The 25,337-nt window shown below is 43.6% G+C and overlaps 1 long non-coding RNA gene across 1 annotated transcript in view; it reads right to left on the bottom strand.

Moving 5' to 3' along the window:
• Nucleotides 1-25,337, bottom strand: part of LOC309566448 — a 464,685-nt gene that overhangs the window by 8,248 nt on the left and 431,100 nt on the right. The gene's annotated exons all lie outside the window — the stretch shown is intronic.

The raw sequence follows: 25,337 nt of genomic DNA, 5'->3' as shown, positions 1-25,337 counted from the left end.
TGTAAATCATGGGAGAAGATCAGACAATCACCCAAACCTGGAAGCACTGGGCGTTTACTGGAGGCCTCAGTAGAGCAACAGAGCAATGGGGAGCACAGCAAAGGTAAATATAAATGGGTGGATAGTTCAGAGGCGTAACTAGAACCTTCAGGGCCCTTCCCTTCAAGCCTGAGGCTCTTTCCACTGATCCTGGGGCCCTTTACTCTCATTGTGGGGCCCTTTATTATGGTCCTGCAGCGGGACCCTTTCACAAGTTCTGCAGTGGGCCCCCTTCCTGCCATCTTGGGGCCTCTCCACAGTGGTGGAATGCCAGGGCCTGGTTGCCCGGTGACCTTTGCGATCCTGAAAGTTCACCCGCTGGTGTCAGTAGTTTTTATTTTTTTGGTATTTTAATTGTATTTTTTTTTATCACTTCATTTTATTTTTTTACAATGTCTCTGACTATGACTCTGTCCATTCAGAAAAGGAAGGAGCTGGTAAATTACATATATATCAACCCCTTCCTGGTTCTCTATTGTCACACATCCCCTGCAGCAGCCGGCAGGAAAGGGAAGGGAGCACAGTGGGGGGGGGGGGGGGGTGCCAGGGGAGCACACATGGGCCCAGAGAAAACAGAACACAAGTGAACTGGATAGGAGGAGTGGTGGGGCAGCATAAGAGGAGAAGTGTGGTTATGAGTAAGCGATCATCTGTATCGTGAAACGCGTCAACCTGGCATGTCCTTGATGCACTGTCTGTATGAATTTATCCATGAGGAATAAAGAATATCATTGATTTCATCTCTTTCTGGAGTGCGGTCATACTCTTTTGATTTTCAACTGTTGCGGATGACGGATCCGACCTGCACCCGGATCAACGCCTCACCTGAGCGGCTTTCTGCCCCTTGTTTTCAGCATAAGAGGAACCAATCTCCTCCATTTGCCTCCTGGCACCCTGGAGCATGGGGCCCGGTTGAAATAGCAACCCCTGTAGTTACACCCCTGGGATAGTTGTTTTTTGCACTTTAAAGCCTAACAACCTTTCGTTCTCATTTTTTTTTTGTTTCTTTTATTTAGAGGGGGGGGGGGGGGGATGAGAGGAATAAAGTATGTTTGCAACGTTTTTACTGCTGTCTATGCCCCCACTGGACACATTTTTCTGCTCACTTCCTGTCCCCCTATACATAGAAAAAAAAAAGACCATCACTTGGGTTTTCATCGATGTTTATGTCACATTAGGGAGAGTTTATTTCACTCCCTGTCCTGGTGATGCCTTGCCAAACTTTGACAATTTTCCCTAGCAAAGAGCGATAAAAAACTGACAGCGATTCTACCCTTCCCCAATCTATCAATCTGTATGCACGTAAAAAAGGCTTAATTTTTTTTAAGGAAATCTTTCAGGAAAAATGCTTCTTCTTTCTTCCAATCCTTCCTTGCAAAATACATATTTCAGGGTAGTCTACTAAAACTTTGACTTCACTACGAGCCAAGTCACACAAGTATTATATGCATTCAGAATGATTGCCATAGTACAGTGATGGGGAACCTTGGCACCCCAGATGTTTTGGAACTACATATCCCATGATGCTCAACTACACTACAGAGTGCATGAGCATCATGGGAAATTTAGTTCCAAAACATCTGGGGTGCCAAGGTTCCCCATCACTGCCCTAGTAGATGTTTTTCACTGAAAGTTGTTGATTAACTACAATATTACTCCTCAGAGCCTTGACTACCTACTACTTGTTCTGTACACCCTGGAACCCTCATAAGGACTTTGAGTCAAAGTCAAAGCATAAACACTATATAACCAATATAACCTCACCTTTCCCTGAGGGCTCATTTTGTGGGATGGTGTTAAAACACCGGAGGATTTTGCTGTCTTACATCCAGGCCACTTTTTGTGATTCGGCACTGTGCAACTTTAACTGACAATTGCGCGGTCATGCAACGCCGTACCCAAAGGAAATTTATGTCCTTTTTTTCCCACAAATAGAGCTTTCTTTTGGTGGTATTTGATCACCTCTGCTCTTTTCATTTTTTGCGATATTAATAAAATATGCGAAAATTTTGAAAAAATAACAATATTTTTCTACTTTGACAGTTAAAAAATATCCAATATATTAAATTTGTGTCATATATTTAGGCCAAAATGTATTTAGCTACATGTCTTTGACAAAAAAATTCTCAATGAGCGTATTTTTAACCGCTTTATGACCGGAAGGTTTTACCCCATTCCTCACCAGGCCATATTTTGCGATTCGGCACTGCGTTATTTTAACGGACAATTGCGTGGTCGTGCAACGCTGTACCCAAATTAAATGTATGGCCTTTTTTCCCCACAAACAGAGCTTTCTTTTGGTGGTATTTGATCACCTGTGCGATGTTTACTTTTTGCGCTATAAACAAAAAAAGAGCGACAATTTTGAAAAAATAACAATATTTTCCACATTTTTTTATATGAAATTCCCCCCCAAAAAAATGTAAAAATCAACATTTTTTTATCAATTTTGGCCAATTTGTTTTCTGCTGCATATTTTTGGTAAAAAAAATCCCAATAAGCGTATTTTGATTGGTTTGCGCAAAAGAAATTTGCGTTTACTAACTAAGGGAAAGATTTCTGTCATTTTTGGTGTTTTTTTTTTTAACGAGTAATGGCGGCGATCTGAAATTTTTTGCGGGACTGCGACATTGTGGCGGACAGATTGGACCCTTGACTGACATTTTTGACACTTTTGGGGGTACCAGTGACATTTCTACAGTAATCAGTGCTATATATATGTACTGTTACTGTAAAAATGACACTGGCAGGGAAGGGGTTAATTTTTATTGGAGAGGGAGGGGTTAATGTATGCCTGGTGCTTACTAACATGTGTGGGGGGAGGTGACTGAGCTATGCTGAACCCTGCAATCTGACCCTGCCTGTCACTTAGGAGATCCGCCCGCTTTGTTTACACAAGCAGCCGGATCTCCACACTCGATTCCCCGACGATCGGGGAAGAGCAGCGGTGATCACCACCGCTCCTTTCCTGGCCCGACTCCCGCTGTAACTGAATACAGTGGGAGCGAGCCTCCGGCGGCATTCTCCTCGAGAGAGGAGAATGTCTGTTGACGTAGGTCTACGTTGCCAGACGATAATGAGCCACTTTGCCGCAGTACAGTCAATGTGACTGGTCGGCAAGTGGTTAACCTAAGCTTAGGATTTTTTGTCAGTCTGGAAGCTTCCAGGACACATCATAGACAATCTACCCACAAAGAATCATATGGGAAAGCATTGTGTGGTCTCCCTCTTAGGAAGCAATGTCAACTTGGCAAGTTTTTTTTTTTTTTTTAACATGACAATAAAAGAGTTTGTCACTGTGAATACACTTCCAGTAACTGCTAAATCTACAGCTAGTGAACACTCACACTTCTGTTAATGTGATAAAACACAATACTTACTTAAACAAAGCACATTGTTTTTAAGAAGTAAATTAAGGTACTTAAAATGCAAATACCAAAAAAAAAAAAAAAAAAAAAACTCAGGGTGTGTTTGAAACAGTTAGGATTACATCATTAAAAAAAAAAAAAAAAAAGAAAGAAAAAAAAAAAACCCCATGACTTATAGTAAAAAACAAAACAAAAAGCTAATGCATAAAAAAGATTATAAGATGAATATATACGAAAAAGAGAATCTGCTCACAAAAACTTTTTTAATGAGTTTATATAATAACGTTCAGTAGGATATTGTATCAGTTATTAGGAAAAGGGGCAGATACTGTGAAGCAGTATACAACCCCTAGGAGCAGTACTGGTTGGTTATGGGGTAGGTACTGCCCTGAATGAAGCAGGATCTGATCCATAGGAGTGGGGCTAGTTCTGAGTAGGTTCTCCCCTGAATGAAGCAGGATCTAATCCATAGGAGTGGGGGCTAGTTCTGGGTAGGTACTCCCCTGAATGAAGCAGGATCTGATCCATAGGAGTGGGGCTAGTTCTGGGTAGGTACTCCCCTGAATGAAGCAGGATCTAATCCATAGGAGTGAGGCTAGTTCTGAGTAGGTACTCCCCTGAATGAAGCAGGATCTAATCCATAGGAGTGGGGCTATTTCTGGGTAGGTACTTCCCTGAATGAAGCAGGATCTGATCCATAGGAGTGGGGCTATTTCTGGGTAGGTACTTCCCTGAATGAAGCAGGATCTGATCCATAGGAGTGGGGCTATTTCTGGGTAGGTACTTCCCTGAATGAGGCAGGATATGACCCCTAAGAGTGATGCTAATTATGGGCAGATACTGTCTTGAGTGAAGCAGGATCTGATCCAGAGGAGTGGGGCTATTTTTGGGGTAGGTACAGGATTATCAACAGTTAAGCAGGATCTGGCCCTTACAGGGTGGTGCTGGTCCTGGGGTAGGTACCATCTTGAGTTGAGCAAGATCTGACCTTGAGGAGTGGTACTAGCCCGGGGGTAGGTACTGTCCTAAGTTAAGCAGCATCTGACCCTTAGGAATAGTGCTAGCTCTGGGGCAAGTACTATCCTGAGTGAAGGAGTGAAGCAGAACATTTTTGTACTGTCCTGGCACTAGTACAGGTCCCAGGAGTCTGATGATTGCCCAACCATGAACTGGATAGAAACCATAGCTGATGCAAGTAATTCATTTATTTGGGCTTTGCCCCGACTATAAGGGGCTCCTCCCCCATTGTGTATGGCATTATAGCCCTACCAGAGCATTAGCCTGACTGGTTATGCTGATGAGGGTAAGAGTCATGGCTAGGGTAGTTTAGATCCCCCCTGTTTAACCATATTACCTGGATCAGTACCCAACACCACCCCCTTTACCTTTAAATGACAACACTAACTCAGCATTGGGATTAAATGGCTGGTTCGACCTTTTATTAAACAAAACCATAAATAACAGAAAAACATAAAACAGTCAAACCAATCCAGATCAAAGAGTGGTTGAAGATCCTTGACGATACCATCTCCTAAAACTTTGGAGTCTGTGGGACCATTAAGTTAGGTTCTGTCCCCAGCCGCCAAAACACCGCCTCGAGGACTATCCTAACTGACCACAGACCTCTACAACCTTGCACTACCCGGTTGGTCTAGAGTGATGGTGAACCTTGGCACCCCAGATGTTTTGGATCTACATTTCCCATGATGCTCATGCACTCTGCAGTATAGTTGAGCATCATGGGAAATGTAGTTCCAAAACATCTGGGGTGCCAAGGTTCACCATCACTGGTCTAGACTGAACTAGACCAACCATAGGACTCCATACCTGAGAGGAGTCCCACCATTTTATCGTTCAACACCATGTTTCGGACCTTCGTCAAGGACCCCAATCACCAAAGTCCAACCTCCTACGTCCAACCTCCTTAGCAGAACGACAGAAAACGACATCACCAGGGCGAGAGGGAGGGCCGTTTCTCCTACGATCCCCAGTCAAGTGAAGCCCCTTCTCTCCTCCCCTCCAACTACTCTCTCTCCTGCTCCTCCCCGTCACCTCGTCTGCTCAGCCAAAAAGGTAAGAGTCTTGATCTTTCATATACTAACAATAATTTAACCCCCTACTGCCTGGTTTTCCTTTCACCCTGTCATGTATGCCCTATGCTTATCATTTCCTTCACGCTCCGCCAGCTCCGGGCATGTCTGAATTCTCCTAAAAAAGCAGGGATAGGCTGTAAGGTGTATTCAGTATAATTATCCTGTATAGAGGCTACTACTTATATTGATGTATAGTTATATAAATGTTCTTATTCCTATGGAAAGCAATTCATTTTGACTAGGAATCCCAGGCACAAGAATGTCCCTTCTCATATAAATGGCAAATTTACTGAATGAATGCTAATATTCTATCACAGAACTTTCTCCCTGCTCTGTTTGGTTTAATAACTGTCAGCCTGATGTTTATATTGTTTGACTTTATCAAATCAATAGCTCCACAGCATCGTTGTGTTTGTTTTTCTCTTACTTTCTTTTTTTTTTTTTTGCTTTTTTTTTCAAAAAAGAAATTCTGCCCCAAATGCTCCTTATTTCATTTTGCAAATATCTGCACTTGGAAATATTAACTGTCTAATCAGCTAATGTCTCCTGCTTTGCAGCCGCCGCAAGCCAAACTTCTCCATCTCCCTGCCACAAATCAGATGTTTTATTCTTTCAGTGTACCAAATACATCTTCTGTACTGCAACTGCCCTTATTCTTGTGCTTTGCTGGAGCAGCTTTTAGTCTGAAAATACTCCAAACAAGCAAAGACCAAGTGATCCATCGAGTCTTTCATATTTTACATATTTGTTCTTTTTTTCTAGATTTAACTATCAAAATCATAGATGATATGTTTACATAAAGTGTTACTAAACCCACAACTGTAAAATCAGTCTGTATATGCAGTAAAGCATGCTTGTTATACTGCAAACAAAAAACGGGCCTAGCGCATTATCCTCAATATAGATGTAGCAATGTTTCCAGGCCTTGGGCCTGAGGTGGGTCTGCCATTAGTACCGGTAACACTCCCAACACATTTAAGTTGTGAACAGCATCACCTCCTTGGGTGAATATGGATAATCGTATCCATATTTCAGTGACACTTTTCTCTGCAGCCATCTTTGCATCCTGGGCATCCTGGACAGTCGGGGGAGAGTTCTCCTGTTACCTCTCCCCTGTGGATAAAAAGGGGTGCACACCCACTGTATCATATGCTTATAGGCCACGTTCTGGTCTCTGGCCCTGGCAATGTTTCCTGGAGGGGTGAGGTCTGGGATCTTTTCCACGTATGCATTACAGAACCCCAATTTCTGAGCCAAGTCCCCTCTTTCTATGGCTTCCTTAGCCTCTTGATCAAGTGTTACTGTCATGTCAGGACCTGGGGAGCTGCTCCCAGCTTCTGACCCCCAGTCCCACTCGGTTTTATCCACGGACCCCCAATCGTCGATCCCTTCTTCTATGGATTCCATCTGTTTTAAAAAGATGGGGAATCGACACGTACGGGCATTTTCCTCCCTCACTACTAATGCTAAAGGGCGAGGCTTGAATCACCGCAGGTTCTTCTGGCTGCTGGATACTAATGGGGGCGGATCCTGCCATGGTCAATGAGGTAGTTATGTCCTCCGGCCACCCTCCGATGGCCGGTGCGGGCATGGATCCCCCTCCCAATGGAACTCTGCGACCGAGTCCCCCTTCCACACATAGTAGGCCCACTAACTGCTGGCAGGGCCTTCAGCTGCATCATCAGCCGTAACATGCCCCTTCCACCTCCCAACTTGGAACTTGGATTCAGTCCCGGTCACCTCTTGAGTAAGGCCTAATTCCCACATAACAGAGAGCTTTTTGGGTCGGCCCTTGCTCTTTTCTGCCTGGAGCAGCAGATAACCACACTGCCCACACTGGACCCACGCCTGTACTTTTAGCGTAACAGTAGCACACTGAGTACATACCGCTCCGAGGAACTCCCGGCCACCACCCGTGCACAGTGCGAGTCCGCCGTCCGGCACCATCCGGATACTGGTGTCCCAGACTAGGGATGGATCGGGCTGGTGGATCTGCTCCAGGTTCTGCCTTGCAGAGTCTTCACCCATGGTGGCAGTGATAGCGTGCACACTCCTCGTTTCTCTCACAAACGACATGCTTCTCTCTCCTACACGTGTCTCCCGCACAGTCCCACCCGAAGGAGGGGATATTAATAAGGGTCCCCTTGGTCACTCCTGATTGGCTGGATGTTCCTTCTGTCTTCACCTTTTCGCCATATTGGACGATGACTCCTCCTGCTAGGCAGATCTGTAATGGTAATGATTAAGCACACATTGTAGTGTGTGAAACGCGTCTACCTTGTCAGTTGTCACTATTGTCACATTGGGATGTCCAGTCAATAAATCTGGATTTTGACCTCATCTGGAGTGCAGCCGTTTCTTTTTCTTCATAGGCAGATCTGCATATGGCGCGCTTTCTTGCGCGGTGCTGTAACTCTTCCCCTGCCATGCTTTCCAACAATAGCCCACAGGGAAGTAGCTGCTAAGTGGATCATGTCACTTGCCAGACATGCATCCACTCTCCTCAATTGCACTAGGGCCACAACTGTGCCTTCCTGCACTGAAGCCAGTTGTCCCTCCTTGCTTGGCAAGAGTAATTTCCCGCTGTTGGTCGCACGATCAATAATCCTCTTCCTAGCCACACATGTGCAATTTTCCTCTTCCATACTGTCTCCAAGGCTAGCCCCACTGCCCCTCTCGGCATGGCCGACTACGATCCTCACAGTATCAGTGCAATTACTATATAGAATAAATATCCCGCTGTCAAAAGCACGGTCAAGATCAGTCCACATAGCATGCATACGCACCTGGCCCCTAGCTCCTCTTTTCCTGTGCCCCCGGCCTCCATCTTTACCGTCCCCGCTGGGACCACCAGCGTTCTCTTCTCTGTCCTCACTGGGACCCCTGACGCCATCTTTACTGTCCTCACTGGGACCTCTCCCTCTTAAGCAGTTGCAGCACTCATGCACTCTCACTCTTTTTCCTTTGGCTCTCCATGTTCTGATAGCAGAGTACATTTCATAGTCCATATTAAAAGTTCTCATCAGATTGCAATTTGTCCTTGAACATTTGCATTGCCACGGACAACCTTGCATATGGGCTTCTAGCTTCATCCCACTCTCCCTGCCTCCCGCAGATCCAGTCTTACACCTGCCTTGAACTTGAATGACAGTTCTGGGCACAAAAATCGACTTTTTTGTATTTTTCTTCTGCCATTGCCAGGGGCAACTGGCCCAGAAACTAATGGCAAAATCCCGGACAAGCCCGCAAATGTAGCAATGTTTCCAGGCCTTGGGCCTGAGGTGGGTCTGCCATTAGTACCGGTAACACTCCCAACACATTTAAGTTGTGAACCCAGGTGTGAGAACTGAGATAATGACCATTCCGGCATCTTTGGTTTGTTTTGTTTATTGTATATTGGGGATGGGAGAAGGGAATGAGTGGGATACTCCTCCTCTGGCTCTTCTAGGCTTAACTGGGACTTTGTACAAAAATGCCCACTAGCGCTGTCTTGGCGCCAGCTGAATGCCGACCAGCACTTCCTGACGCTTGCAAATACCACTTGGCTGAATTAGTGCTGGAACCTCGACTTTAACTTGTTTGTTAACTCAGAAGATCCAGGACTGTAGAACTCTTGATTCCTGAAACATGATCTAGCTCAAAAGTCACTGAATAGCTCCCTCCAACCCTTCACTGGCTGAGGTAGCTCCTTGTCACTGCTTGTGCTGCTGCAACTCTTAACTCTGTACATTGCACACTGTACACTGACTCTTCAGGGCCCAACCACTGGTGCCACCTTTACACTTCAGGGTCTTCTGACTAGGAACCCCCCTCTAAAACTTCAGGGTCCTCTGACTAGGCACCCCCTTTACAACTAGCTGACTCCTGGATCCCTGGAACCTTCTCTGGAGTGGCCCCCTCTATGCTTGGCAGACCCCTAGGGGCAGTTCACAGTACTCATGACCTTGGCAGGCTTTCCTGGAACTGAACCCCTCTTCCTCCACTGGTTCTCAGCACACTGAATCCTCTCTGCAGCTCAACTCAGTAATCTCTGGATTCCCAGGCAGCCACCCGGAACACCCGATCCTTCTGACAGGAGGAGAGACAGCTGTACTCTCCCTCCTGGGACTCTGATTCCCGTCAAAGACGCTGCGTCATGCGTTCCCTCAAAACCTATACCCACTCCCAGAATCCTCGGCGGCAGAATCTGCCTTCTGGGGTGGATACAGGCCTGAGTGTGTCTCTGATTGGGTTTCCTCCACTGCCCAATGAGAATCTTCTCATGGAGCCAGTGGGGAGACTCCCCTCTCAGCAGACACACCTGGGAGACATGACAGCCAGCTGAAACCATGGCCCTGCTGTTAGGCAGCCAAGGATCACTATACTTTTACCTAGCACCTATCTGTAGGGTGCTACATAGACTTTATTGATAAAAAGTAAAAATGACTACTCACAAACAATGGTATCAATGGTATAAACCAGCATATCAAATCCAAACATCAGGAGCAGTCAAGGTAAATCTCCACTGTCTTTAATGGATGACGGCTGACGCGTTTTCGAGGCTTCGCTTCTTCCTCAGAGCCACTGGGCCATGGCTCTGTCTCAGAGCCACTGGGCCGGTGCGCCCTTTCTTTGTTTTTTTGTTGGCTGTACTTGTTGGACTACCCCGGTCCTATAGGGCAGCAAGGCCTTAGCCATTTGAGATGCCAAACTTGAATCCCGTGGAAAGAGTGGCGGGGGAGCTCGGGTTCTGAGCGCAGGAGCAAGGTGTTATACATTGCAATATTGTTTTGGAGCATGCTTGTCATACTCACTGTGAAACCTAAGGGGTTAATCCTCAGCACTGTGTAAAAAGGCTGTTTGATCCTGTGTTATCTCATCCTCCCCTTCTTCTGCAGTCCCCAATCCATCTCCTGATAGAACAGAGCCTTGGTAGCACTCTGCCATGTTCAGTTTGGTGTGTATTGCTAGAGAGTTTTTTTTTTCTTGGAAGAGTACATGTGATCGGCACAGGGCCAATCAGCACTTTCCAGACAGAGGGGGTCAGGGGTCCTGCAGCCTCATAGGACAATCAGGAGAGAATTAAAACTCCTCCTACAAGCTTTAACCAGACACCGATAGAAGTCCCATGACTGCAATATACTGCTTATGAGAAAAAGTATTGAGCAGTTTATATTTACTAAAACTATTACATTTCCATGTTCTGTGTACTGTGGGAGACCTTATATAGAGAATGCAGACAGACTCCATAATGTTGAGGTCAGGGCTTTGTGGGGGCAAAACCATCACTTCCAGTGCTCTGTGTTCTTCTTTACACTGAAGATAGTTCTTAATGACATTGGCTGTATGTTTGGGATTGTTGTCCTGCTGTAGAAAAACATTGGGTCCAATCACACAATTCCCTGATGGTATGGCACGATGGATAAGTATCTGCCTGTATTTCTTAGCATTGGGGACACCATTGATCCCAACCAAATCTCCAATTCTATTTGCAGAAATGCAGCCCTAAACTTGCAAGGAACCGCCACCAAGCTTCAGTGTAGCGATCTCCAGCCCTTAGTGAACATACTTTTATGTTCCATTTTGTTAATTGATAAAATATAAACCATTAACACTTCTATTTCTAAAAGCATTCTTAATGTACAACTTTTTTTCATACCTGCCTACATCTTTTGCAAAGTACTGTATATTTCTGGCCATGAGGTTAACCTTAATTAACCTCCTGATAGTCTACTTTACTGCCTACCCAACATTTTGGTAGAAAACTCTAAATTGCCACCTTTCTGGACTGCCTTAATTGTGTTGAACCTTTTTTTAGATGAGATGTCCAAAAATGAATACAATATACCACATTACAATATAACTAATTCCAATAGCAAAAATGTAATGTAATATATTGAACCTTAGCAATCCTTAGATGTGGTGGCTGCATTTGTTTTCAATTTTCAGGCCTGGAACATTTTAACCACTTAGAAGGAATTTGCCCCATTCCTGACCAGGCCCAATTTTGCGCTTCGGCACTGCGTTACTTTAATGGACAAATTGTGCGGTTGTGCGACGCTGTGCCCAAATAAAAAAAAATTTTCCCCACAAATAGAGTTTTCTTTTGGTGGTATTTGATTACCTGTGCAATTTTTACATTTTGCGCTATAAACAAAAAAATAGCGACAATTTTGAAAAAAAAAAAAAAAAACAATGTTTTTCACATTCTGCTATATGACATTCTCAAAAAAAAAAAAAAATGTAAAAATCTAAATTTTTTAACATTTTAGGCCAATTTGCTTTCTGCTACATATTTTTGTTAAAAAAAAAAATCACAATAAGCGCATTTTGATTGGTTTGTGCAAAAGTTATCGCGTCTACTAACTACGGGAAAGATTTATGTCATTTTTATTTTTTTTTTTTTACTAGTAATGGCGGCAATCTGCGATTTTTTTGCGGAGGACAGATCGGACCCCTGACTGACAATTTTGACACTTTTGGGGGGACCAGTGACATTACTACAGTAATCAGTGTGCTAAAAATATGCACTGTTACTGTACTTATGGCACTGGCAGGGAAGGGGTTAACATTATGGGTGATCAAGGTGTTAAATGTGAGCCTAGGGGAGTGAGTCTAACTGTGGGGGGTGTGGCTTCTGAAATGACCATAGAGACATGTGATCCTATATAAAAGGATCACAGGGGCTCTATGATAATTCCAGGCAGAAGAAAGGTCAGCTGTGTTTACAATAGCTGACCATTCTTCTCTCTCTGCGGGGAACGACCGCGGGTGTCAGGTGGCAATCGGAGCTGCCTGCTCGCTGCATCGGCTTCCCCGCTGACGAGCGGGGAGCGGGAGCACACCCTGGTGGCGCGCCCTCGCCCCCTAGCCTCATGAGAGCGAGTGCCGTACATGTATGGCGATTCGCCTGGGAGCGGCTGCATGCAACAGTACATCTACGGTGCGGCGGGCGGTCGTAAAGCAGTTAAAGCAGAGTTCCAGCCTAGCCGCACACTCACCTGTCCAACGGTCCAGCGATGCGCCGTCTTCTCCCTCTCTTATCTGCGGCGCCGGCATCACTGATGTGGGCATCCGGCTGTGACAGTTTGCGGCTTCACACCCGGGTACGCACTGCGCATGCGCGAGTTGCGCTATGCGCCGTGATTGGCCGGCAATCTTCTGGGACCTCTGACATGTCCCAGAAGATTGCATGGAGGGAGGGAGAGAGGAGAACTTCCGCTCAGGGCGCCGCGTCGCTCCGAGCGGAAGTGGGAGCGGGTAAATGTCAAAACTAGGTACCCGCTCCCCCCCCCCCCCCCAAAAATGACATGCCAAATGTGGCATGTCAGGGGGCTAGGACTATTTAAAGCGGAAGTTCCACTTTTGGGTGGAACTCCGCTTTAAGCAAGTACCGAAAATAGCTGTAGGTCTTGCTAGGCATACACGTAAGCACAAACATCTTTATCTTTCTTGTGCAAAGTACTAATCCCATCAATCCACCAACTATATGGCGATAAACAAAGGCAGACATGTTTAAAGTTTGGTTTGGCAGACAACCATTCATGGATACAGTGGAGAAATGAGCGTAGCTGATTGGGGACAGGAAGTGCGTTATTCGCAGGATTACCAGGTGAAAACAAAGGCTGAAAAAAGACACCTAATGAAGGCAGGGCTGCTGTAAGAAATCGCGGGGCCCCGTACAGACTACCTGGCAGGGCCCCCCAAGAAAATATTAAAGATATATTTAGCTAAAATTACAACAAAATTACTATTATCAGACACAAATATAACATAACTCGCATAACTCCTGCTAAATCTAAAAAAAAAAAGAAGATGAGATGAGAAAAATATACAGGCTGGGCAGTTGGAGCTCAGTGATCAGAGAGACAGAGAGAGAGAAACAAAGTTACAATTTACAAATAAACTCCTGAGCAGAGATAAGTGCTGGGAGGGGGGCCCACACAAGGGAGGGGGATTAGTGAGGGACGACTGTCTCTTTCTCAACAGATAAAAGCTGATAGCAGGGAGAGGGACAGATCAGATTCAGGTGCTGGAGGAAGATTTCTGTATTTGTTGTCCATCACTAATCCCCCTGTCTGTGTGGGCCCCCCTGTGTGCTCGGGCCCCCTACAAGAGGGCTGGTGGTCCCCCCCTATCAGCGGCCCTGGATGAAGGTACCGCAGCTACGGAACAGTAAACTGTAACATATTAGATTTTTTTTTTTTTTTTTAGATACGCTCTAAGGTTTGGATAAAGTTGTATAAAGGGAAATCAATCTCTTTACTGTGGTGTCTCTTCCTCCTACCCATATACTCAATCTTACCTTTTCTTTATATGTCTGCTGCCTCTCAAGACAACTTGAGAGAACGATTACATATTGTATAACTCTGCTAAGATTAATTAGAACCACCTCTGCATTTTCTTTCTTTTAAGCAGAAGAAAAAAAAAAAAAAACGCAGCGTGCTGCATTCATGCTATTTGCTTTAGAAACAAGTAGGCATAAGTGGGGACTCGTTGTAACAATACGATATTTATCCCACACAGAGGTGTAACTAGACTCAAGTGTTCCTTACACAGGTGGTCTAATGTATATATATGTAAATTGAAACTATATCTAATTGCCATATTCAGATGTAAAAGGTTATGTAGTGAAATCGCTACCTGTAGGAACGCTGTGCATAGTTTACATACAGTTGTGTTATTTTAAACCTCGATGTACACATATAAGATGCTTGTATTGTTCAAGCATTTCACAGACTGGAGAGCAAACTCTCAGTTGTGGTCAAATTCCAATACTTTGATTTAGTTGTGCATTCCATCAACTGACAATGCTTTAGCAAATTAAACAAAATCAAGTTAGGGTGTACATCTATTTTAAAGCACAACAAAACTCATTTATTAAGGCTACGTTCACATGTTGGCGTAGTGGATCATGGGCAGAATCACAGCGATTCTGCCCGCGATCCGGAAATCATTGCAAATCGCGGGACGCCTGTGCGTTGCCGTTGATTTGCAATGGCATCCCAAACGCTGTGCGATGTTGCCGCGATTTCCGCCTGCCGAATCGCGGTAACATCGCGCAAACAAAATTGCGGGTCGCATGACGCCCCGAAGAAGCTCTTGCACCTTTTTTGGACGTCATGTGACCTGCAATTTTGTTTGCGCGATGTTACCGCGATTCGGCAGGCGGAAATCGCGGCAACATCGCACAGCGTTTGGGGTGCCATTGCAAATCACAGGCAACGCACAGGCGTCCCCCCATTTGCAATGATTTCCGGATCCCGGGCAGAATTGCGGTAATTCTGCCCGCGATCCACTACGCTAACATGTGATCGTAGCCTTACAGCAGAACTTTAACCATAACAACTTGATAAAAAAATAATGTTCTTTAGCAAGCAAGATACATTCCACATTAACCACTTCCCGACCACCCGCCACAGTTTTGCTGTGGCAGGGGGGCTCTCCTGCGCAAACCAACGTAGACCTATGTCGGTCGCGCGCAGGAAGCTGGGGGGAGGCGCGCTCCCGCCCCCATTCGGCAGCGGGGAAGCCGATGCACAGGTCAGGCGCTGAGAGAGAAGGACGGACAGCTGACCGTTCTTCTCCCTGAAACGATCACAGAGCTCATGTGATCCTCCTATAGAGGATCACAGGTCTCTATGGTCATTTCACAAGCCACGCCCCCCACAGTTAGAATCACTGCCCTAGGCTCACATTTAACCCATTGATCATCCATAGGGTTAACCCCTTCCCTACCAGTGTCATTATTACAGTAACAGTGCATATTTTTAGCACTGATTACTGTAGTAATGTCACTGGTACCCCCAAAGGTGTCAAAAATGTCAGTTAGGGGTCCGATCTGTCGGCCGCAATTTCGTAGTCCCGCTAAAAATGGCAGATCGCCGCCATTTCTAGTAAAAAAAAAAATGACATAAATCTTTCCCGTAGTTTGTAGACGCGATAACTTTTGCTCAAACCAATCAAAATACGTTTATTGCGATTTTTTTTTTTTTTTATCAAAAATATGTAGCAGAAAACAAATTGGCCTAAAATGTTAAAAAATTTTGATTTTTATTTTTTTTTTTTTTGGAGAATGTTATATAGCAGAAAGTGAAAAATATTGTTTTTGTTTTTTTCAAAATTGACGCTCTTTTTTTTGTTTATAGCGCAAAAAAAAAAAAAAAATTGCACAGGTGATCAAATACCACCAAAAGAAAGCTCTGTTTGTGGGGAAAAAAGGACATCAATTTTATTTGGGTACAGTGTCCCACGACCGCGCAATTGTCCATTAAAGTAACGAAGTGCCAAATCGCAAAATAGGGCCTGGTCATTAGGGGGGCAAATTCTTCCAGTCTTACATTGGTTAATAATTAAGCTACCAAAATAGTGTGTGCTGTAAATTGCCTCCAGCATTGTTCCTGTTTCTTCTTCCTGGAGGCTGCCATTTTGTTGAAGCCAAGAGCCCCTGAGCAGCAGTAAATCTTTAGGCTGTCAGCATTTTTAGCACAGTGCTGAAAAATAGAGAGCAACTGAGCATGTGCAAAGCAGGGTGGCTGTAAAGGATAGGAAGGTTTAGAGTTGAATGATCAATTTAATGGTTTCCTAAAACACTTACATACAGGGCATGCTGTGAATGATACGTGTCACAGCAAAGCTTGTGCTCTTAACTGAACTATTAAGCCATAAAATCAGGATCAGGGGTCAGGCTTGAAGACCAGTTGCTATAGCATTAGCAGGACTACCACCGACCAGCGGGATAGCTACACAATAAATCAACCTGGCTAATGACGTGGGCTCATCTGAGGTGCACCTGAGGTATTAACCAGTGTTCACCAAAGCTCCTGATGGTTGAGATGGATTTGGCTGCGTGTTAGTACCAGGTCACCCAACCAGAAGGTAAGCAAGTCAGGTTCCAGAAGCAGATGAACAGGTAAGGATCAAACAGAAGCGTAGACAATAAAACAAGCCAAAGGTCAGTAATGAGCAGTTGCAGGCTGGGATCAGGCAGAAGCATAGTTGAGGTGCTTTTTATTTCTATAACAGCTTCAACTCTCCTGGGAAGGCTGTCCACATGGTTTAGGAGTGTGTCTATGGGAACGTTTGACCATTCTTCCAGAAGCACATTTGTAAGGTCAGGCACTTTTTTATGGACCTTCCTTTCTACACTGGAGCACAGTAATGTTGGAACATGAAGGGACTATCCCCAAAACTTTTCCCCCAAAATTAGGAGCATGAAATTGTTGCTGAGGCCTTAAAAGTTTATTTCACTGGAACTAAGGGGCCAAGCCCGACCCCTGAAAAAAAAAGACAAAAAACATACCATAATCCCCCTCCACAAAATGATTTGGGCCAGTGCACAAAGCAAGGTCCATAAAGATATGGATGAGCGAGTTTGGGGTGAAGGAACTTCACTGGCCTGCACAGTCCTGACCTCAACCCAATAGAACACCTTTGGGATTAATTAGAACGGAGACTGTGAGCCAGGCCTTGTCGTTCACATCAGTGTCTGACCTCACAAATGCGCTTCTGGAAGAATGGTCAAACATTCCCATAGACACACTCCTAAACCCTGTGCAAAGCCTTCACAGAAGAGTTGAAGCTGTTATAGCTGCAAAGGGTGACCCAACTCCATATTGAACCCTACAGACTAAGACTTGGATGCCATTAAAGTTCATGTGCGTGTAAAGGTAGGCACCCCAAAACTTTTGGTAACATAGTGTATACTAGACTAGATGGACCTTTGTCTTTTTTCAACCTGACTATGTAAATACAGTCAGGTCCATAAATATTGGGACATTGACACAATTCTAATCTTTTTGGCTCTATACACCACCACAATAGATTTAAAATAAAACAAACAAGATGTGCTTTAACTGCAGACTTTCAGCTTTAATTTGAGGGTATTTACATCCAAATCAGCTGAACGATGTAGGAATTACAACAGTTTGTATATGTGCCTCCCACTTTTTAAGGGACCAAAAGTAATGGGACAGATTTACAATCATAAATCAAACTTTACTTTTTAATACTTAGTTGCAAATCCTTTGCAGTCAATTACAGCCTGAAGTCTGGAATGCATAGACATCACCAGACACTGGGTTTGATCCCTGATGATGCTCTGCCAGGCCTCTACTGCAACTGTCTTCAGTTCCTGCTTGTTCTTGGGGCATTTCCCCTTCAGTTTTGTATTCAGCAAGTGAAATGCATGCTCAATCAGATTCAGGTCAGGTGATTGACTTGGCCATAGCATAACATTCCACTTCTTTCCCTTACAAAAACTCTTTGGTTGCTTTCGCAGTATGCTTCGGGTCATTGTCCATCTGCACTGTGAAGCGCCATCCAATGAGTTCTGAAGCATTTGGCTGAATATGAGCAGATAATATTGCTCGAAACACTTCAGAATTCATCCTGCTGCTTTTGTCAGCAGTCACATCATCAATAAATACAAGAGAACCAGTTCCATTGGCAGCCATACATGCTCACGCCATGACACTACCACCACCATACTTCACTGATGAGGTGGTATGCTTTGGATCATGAGCAGTTCCTTTCCTTCTCCATACTCTTCTCTTCTGATCACTCTGGTACAAGTCGATCTTGGTCTCATCTGTCCATAGGATGTTGTTCCAGAACTGTGAAGGCTTTTTTAGATGTTGTTTGGCAAACTCTAATCTGGCCTTCCTGTTTTTGAGGCTCACCAATGGTTTACATCTTGTGGTGAACCCTCTGTATTTACTCTGGTGAAGTCTTCTCTTGATTGTTGACTTTGACACACATACACCTACCTCCTGGAGAGTGTTCTTGATCTGGCCAACTGTTGTGAAGGTTATTTTCTTCACCAGGGAAAGAATTCTTCGGTCATCCACCACAGTTGTTTTCCGTGGTCTTCCGAGTCTTTTGTTGTTGCTGAGCTCACGGTGCGTTCTTTCTTTTTAAGGATGTTCCAAACAGTTGATTTGGCCACACCTAATATTTTTGCTATCTCTCTGATGGGTTTGTTTTGTTTTTTTCAGTCTAATGATGGTTTGCTTCACTGATAGTGACAGCTCTTTGGATCTCATATTGAAAGTTGACAGCAACAGGTTCCAAATGCAAATAGCACACTTGAAATGAACCCTGGACCTTTTATCTGCTCCTTGTAAATGGGATAATGAGGGAATAACACACACCTGGCCATGGAACAGCTGAGCAGCCAATTGTCCCATTACTTTTGGTCCCTTAACCTTCCTAGCGGTATTCCCGAGTGTGACTCGGGGTAAGATTTTAGTGCCAAAAGCGGTAACCCCGAGTCACACTCGGGGTAGCGCTAGGAAGATCGCTGGATGCTGGAGGAGGTTTTACTTACCTTTTCTCCGGGATCCAGCGAAGACTGCGAGCGGTGTGCGGCGGCGGAGCTCTCTCCCGATCGTCTGCGAGCCCCGGCTTCCGTCTCCGGCGACGTGACGTCCGCCGGGGGGTGGAACCGGCGGCAAATTCGAATGTAAAATGCACCAAACACAGTGATATCGTTCAAAATAAAATAAAATCACATTACATTACCCCCCAGTGCCCTTTCCTGCAGTTTTACTGAACTTTTTATGTAAATATATGTATATATATATATATATACATATATATACAGTATATATACGTATATATATATACACATATACATATATATATATATATATACACACACACACATATTATATATATATATATATATATATATATATATATATATATATATACACACATATATATATATATATATCACATATATATATATATATATATATATATATATATATACACGTAATTCTTGTGAATGAGCAGCCCAAACCAACTGTATACATTATATATATATATATATATATATATATATATATATATATATATATATATATATATATATATATATATATATATATACGTATATATATATATATATATATATATATATATATATATGTATATATATATATATATATAATATATATATAATATATGTATACATACATATATATATATAATATGTATAATAAATGTATACAGTTGGTTTGGGCTGCTCATTCACAAGAATTACATGCTTTCAGCACCTAAAATAATGGTACCGCTTTCAGCACCTAAAATCCAAAAGAATCATACCGCCAGGGAGGTTAAAAAGTGGGAGGCACATATACAAACTGTTGTAATTCCTACACCTTTCACCTGTTTTGGATGTAAATGCCCTCAAATTAAAGCTGAAAGTCTACAGTTAAAGCACATCTTGTTTGTTTCATTTCAAATCCATTGTGGTGGTTTATAGAGCCAAAAATATTTATGGACCTGACTGTATATGTAACTATGGGCCTAATTCAGTATAAGTTTGTAGTAGAGCTGCTCACTTCTCCAGAAATAACTCCAGCCTAAACTCATTGCATCCTAATTAGGTAAGTGGCTGGAGTTAAACCATCAACTAGATGCTTTAATGAATTCGGAGTTGGAGTTAACTTAGGCTGAATTTGAGTTTGGAGTTAGCCAAATTCCCTTTGTGTTTTTCATAAAAGGAAATTTGTCTATTCTGAATCACTATTACACAGCAATGTCATTTATTATGGTTTATTTTAATTTTAAGGTATAGTTATGTATCTTATGTGTTTTAACCTTTAGATTTTCTAATAGCAGACTACACAGCTGTCTAATTAGCAGTCTTCATTCTTTATTCATCTGAAACTTTCAGGCATATCTGATTGTATTCAGCACTTTGGTGTAGTGGGCTAAGCTCACAGCTAAAGATTGCTAGGTCATGAGTTCAAGGCCCAACCATGATAACACCCTGTGTGCCATAATTTTTTTTTGGCCACATAGTAATACATTGGCTACATCACCTAAAATTGCATGTCAATGGCCTTGTATATTCGAGAAACAAACATGCATATGTGCAGGGTGCAATTATGCATTTGCCAAGTTTCAGTATTTATTTATAGCTGTCTAAAATTTAAGAAGGTGATGGCACACTTGGGATTTGAACTCATGCTCTCAGTGTTTATAGCCAGGAACACTAACCACTAAACCATTGAGCTGAGTATGATTACCCCTGGAATATTTATTCCCATGTTTCAATAGTTAACCACTTCCTTACAGGGCAGTTACACCCCTTCCTGCCCAGGCCAATTTTCAGCTTTTTATACTGTTGCATTTTGAATGACAATTGTGCGGTCATGCAACCCTGTACCTAACACAAATGTATGACAGTATTTTCATAAAAAATTGTGCTTTCTTTTGGTGGTATTTGATCACTGCAAGGTTTTTTTTCTATTGGCAAAAAGAAGACCTAAATGTTTGACCCCTAAAATAATGTGTTTTTGTTTATGTAATAAAATTTGGTAAATCAATATGTTTTTTGTTGCACTGACGAGCATTGATGAGGCTGCGCTGGCAGGCACTGATGAGACACTAATATGCAGCACTGATAGATAGATAGGTGGCACTGATATGCAGCATTGATGGGCATTGATAGGTGGCACTGATGGGCAATGATTGGCACTGGTGGGCAGCACTGAAAGATGGTAATGATGGGCAGCACTGATGAGGAGGGCACTAACAGGTTCCCTGAGCACTGATTGGCATCAATGGTGGCATGGGTGGGCATCCCTGGTGGCTCTAGTGGCATCCCCCAAGGGTCTGCACTGGTAATCAATGCTCTGATTACAAGCACAGACCCCCCCCCCCCCCCACACACACACACTTACTTTGCATATGAATGCCATTTCTTCACAGCTGAAAGTGGCCCTCACCATGATTAGCCACTTGATTGTGACCACTTGCTGGAATGTGTGCAAGCCAATTTGGTGTCATTTCTGGTCCAGGGCGAACGCCAATGTGCCATTTGCAATTTATTGTAAAGAGATTTTGCTTTATTTTAAAAATGGCGCACACAGACAACAAAAATGTATTGGAAATGTTTTACCAAGGCCAGTGATGGTAACCCTTAACCCCCCCCCCCCCCCCAAGATGTTTTTGCCCTACATTTCCCAAAATGCTCATGTACTCTGCAGTGTAGGTGAGCATCATGGGAAATGTTACAAAACACCTGTGTTGCCAAGGTTCATCACTGACCTAAGCCAACTAAAAAGGTGAGTGAGCGCTGTAGCAATCTTTTATTTAGTAATCCTTTTTAGTGATTTTTTTATTAAATGTTTTGGTTACATTCATCCACAGCGACTGAATGGAAATTTTGTATTATTCCTTAATTTATATATTTTTAGCTAAATATATACATAAACACTTTAATTTTTTCTTACAATTTAGCCCACACACACCACCCCCCACACACACACACACACACCCCACCCCCCACGCACACACCACCCCCCCTTCACACACACACACACACCACCCCACACACACACACCACCCCCCCTTCACACACACACACACCACCCCACACACACATACCCCACCCCCCACGCACACACCACCCCCCCTTCACACACACACACACACCACCCCACACACACACACCACCCCCCCTTCACACACACACACACCACCCCACACACACATACCCCCCCCCCACACACACACACATACCCCCCCCCCACACACACACACACCACCCCACACACACACACCACCCCACACACACACACCACCCCACACACACACACCACCCCACACACACATACACCCCCCCCCCCCACACACACACACACACACCACCCCACACACACATACCCCCCCCCCCACACACACACACACCACCCCCCACACACACACACACACACACACACACCACCCCCCACACACACACACACACCACCCCCCACACACACACACCACCCCCCACACACACACACACACCACCCCCCACACACACACACACACACACACACACACCACCCCCCACACACACACACACACACACACCACCCCCCACACACACACCACCCCCCCCACACACACACACACACACACACACACACCCCACCCCCCACACACACACACACCCCACCCCCCACACACACACACCCCACCCCCCACACACACACACACACTTCGCTGGAGTAAATGGAGAAACCCTACCCAAGTTCATACTGTACTGCCATTGCACACACACAAAAAATACAAGAAATGGATTACATTCAACAGACACAAAAGATATCAATTACATCTAGACAAATATGAAGAAAAGAAAACAAAAAACCAGGAGCTGTGTACAAATGTTTTATTGAACATGTATAAAACATCAGTAATCACTCAAGCAAGCATGTGAAATGTGCAATGCCCCCCCCCCCCCCCAAAACCCCCAAATCAAGTAATTTTTATTCAAATTACAGTGCAAAGATACAACATATGATGGATCGATAGAGCTTACAATATCCAAAAGTCAAGCAAAATAAGTTGTAGACACCTTAGTATTAAGCATAAAACATACCCAACATACTTTTATGTTAATTGTTTGCATGAGCCTGCCTTTTCATTTAAATACCATCAAATCAGTAGAACATACAGCTACACAGAGGCATGAAAATAAAAAAAAAACATGTATAGAGTACATAAAGACACACTTTGCAAAAACTATACCAAACAGTTAGAGCATGAAAAGTATTCATCCAACAGAATACACTTACTGCAATATGGATCTTTAGGCATGCCAGCAAACCCCCACCCCAAAAGCAAATTCGGACATAAAGACCTGTGGCCCTTCCACAGGCCAAATGATATGATCTCATACATCCCTTTATATAACCTTGGTTAAACTACACCCACCCAGTATAGGAAACGCCCAGCAAAGTAATTAATTGGGTCTGTTGGTTCCTAAACCAAAATCACCAGTTCACTAATGAATGAGTGTTTGGCTGGCCATCCATGATCAAAGTTTCTTACAAGTCAACACACATAAGAAATGCTTTCAATAATCTCAGCATGAGCACAAAGTGGCTTTTTCATTTAGACTAATGCCTCGTACACACGTACTGATCGTCGGCCGACCGATCGGCCGTCTTTTGTCCAGGGCTGTCCTGTCTGTTGAAAACTGCAAAAGACTGCACACGAATTTTGTCGGCCAACAACAGACGACTGCAGAAGTGATGTCATGTGATGGTTAACTTTCCGTGTGTTTTTTCTTTTCTGAGCATGCTCAGTCTTGCAAATCTGCTGATTGTCGGCCGAATTCTGTACTGACTGGCGAACAATCGGCCGTTCTGGTGTTGGCCAACAAAAATTTTAATGCCTGCACGACAGATTCTGTTCGGCCGAAAATGCGATGTCGGCTGTCGGAAGCATCATACTAACAAGCCTACAATCGGCCGATCGGTCGTCGGCCGAATATTTACGGCTGACAATCGGTACGTGTGTACGAGGCTTAAGGCTGGCCATACATGTTCCAATTTTCTTACAATTTTCTGTCCAATTTTCTTGAAATTTACCTTCAAGTATGTAGTACAAAGGCCTGCCTAATTAGATACAAGTGAATGTGTTTTTTTAGCTTTGACCTCACATTATGTGGTTTGTGGTAGATCTACCAGAAAATTGTACAACAAAAGTTGAACATGTATGGCCAGCTTAATGGGCCATACACACTATAATGCCTCGTACACACGTACCGATCTTCGGCCGTAAATATTCGGCCGACGACCGATCGGCCGATTGTAGGCTTGTTAGTATGATGCTTCCGACAGCCGACAGCGCATTTTCGGCCGAACAGAATCTGTCGTGCAGGCATTAAAATTTTTGTTGGCCAACACCAGAACGGCCGATTGTTCGCCAGTCAGTACAGAATTTGGCCGACAATCAGCTGATTTGCAAGACTGGGCATGCTCAGAAAAGAAAAAACACAGGGAAAGTTAACCATCACATGACATCACTTCTGCAGTCGTCTGTTGTTGGCCGACAAAATTCGTGTGCAGTCTTTTGCAGTTTTCAACAGACAGGACAGCCCTGGACAAAAGACAGCCGATCGTTCGGCCGACGATCAGTACGTGTGTACGGGGCTTAAGATTTTCTGAAGACTTTTTCCTTTAGATTTACCAAAACCAGATAATATGAGGTCAAACCTAAACACTTTCAATTTGTATGCAATCTGGCAGGCCCTTGCACTACATAGAAAAGGTAAATCTGAAGGAAAAAGTCTACGGAAAATCTTATAGTGTGTATGGCCATACATGTTCAATTTTTGTTGTACAATTTTCTGATAGATTAACCACAAACCACATAATGTGATGTCAAAGCTAAACAACACTTTCACTTATCCAATTAGGCAGGCCTTTGTACTACATACTTGAAGGTAAATTTCAAGAAAATTGGACAGAAAATTGTAAGAAAATTGGATCATGTATGGCCATACACACTATAAGGTTTTCTGAAGACTTTTTCCTTCAGATTTACCTTTTCTATGTAGTGCAAGGGCCTGCCAGATTGCATACAAATTGAAAGTGTTTAGGTTTGACCTCATATTATCTGGTTTTGGTAAATCTAAAGGAAAAAATCTTCAGAAAATCTTATAGTGTGTATGGCCCATTAGTCTAAATGAAAAAGCCACTTTGTGCTCATTCTGAGATTACTGAAAGCATTTCCTATGTGTGTTGACTTGATGTAGTAATTTTTTTTATATATATATCTACATATCTTTTTTTGGGTTGTTGAATTCTGAGTTCTGGGGTTGCACTGCATATGTTCAATCAATTTGCAAATTCTCAGATTTGCAAGCTCAAACACTGCTATTTTTCAGAGTGTAATGTGGCTCTATATAGGAAGCAACAGTAATATGGCTCCCCACTCAACAAATATAATAATTTCACACATATACAATGTTTTATTTTTGGGGCGTTGCTTGTCATATATAACAACAGACAGTTGTAGGTAGTTCAGGGATTTGAACACCCAAATACATTATTGCAAGGCAGCTGTGCTA

This window comes from Pelophylax lessonae (genome assembly GCF_965119305.1).
Source record: "Pelophylax lessonae genome assembly, chromosome: 11".
NCBI lineage: Eukaryota > Metazoa > Chordata > Amphibia > Anura > Ranidae > Pelophylax > Pelophylax lessonae.
Note: the sequence above shows the minus strand (reverse complement) of the source record. Positions and strands in the feature narration are given on the sequence as shown.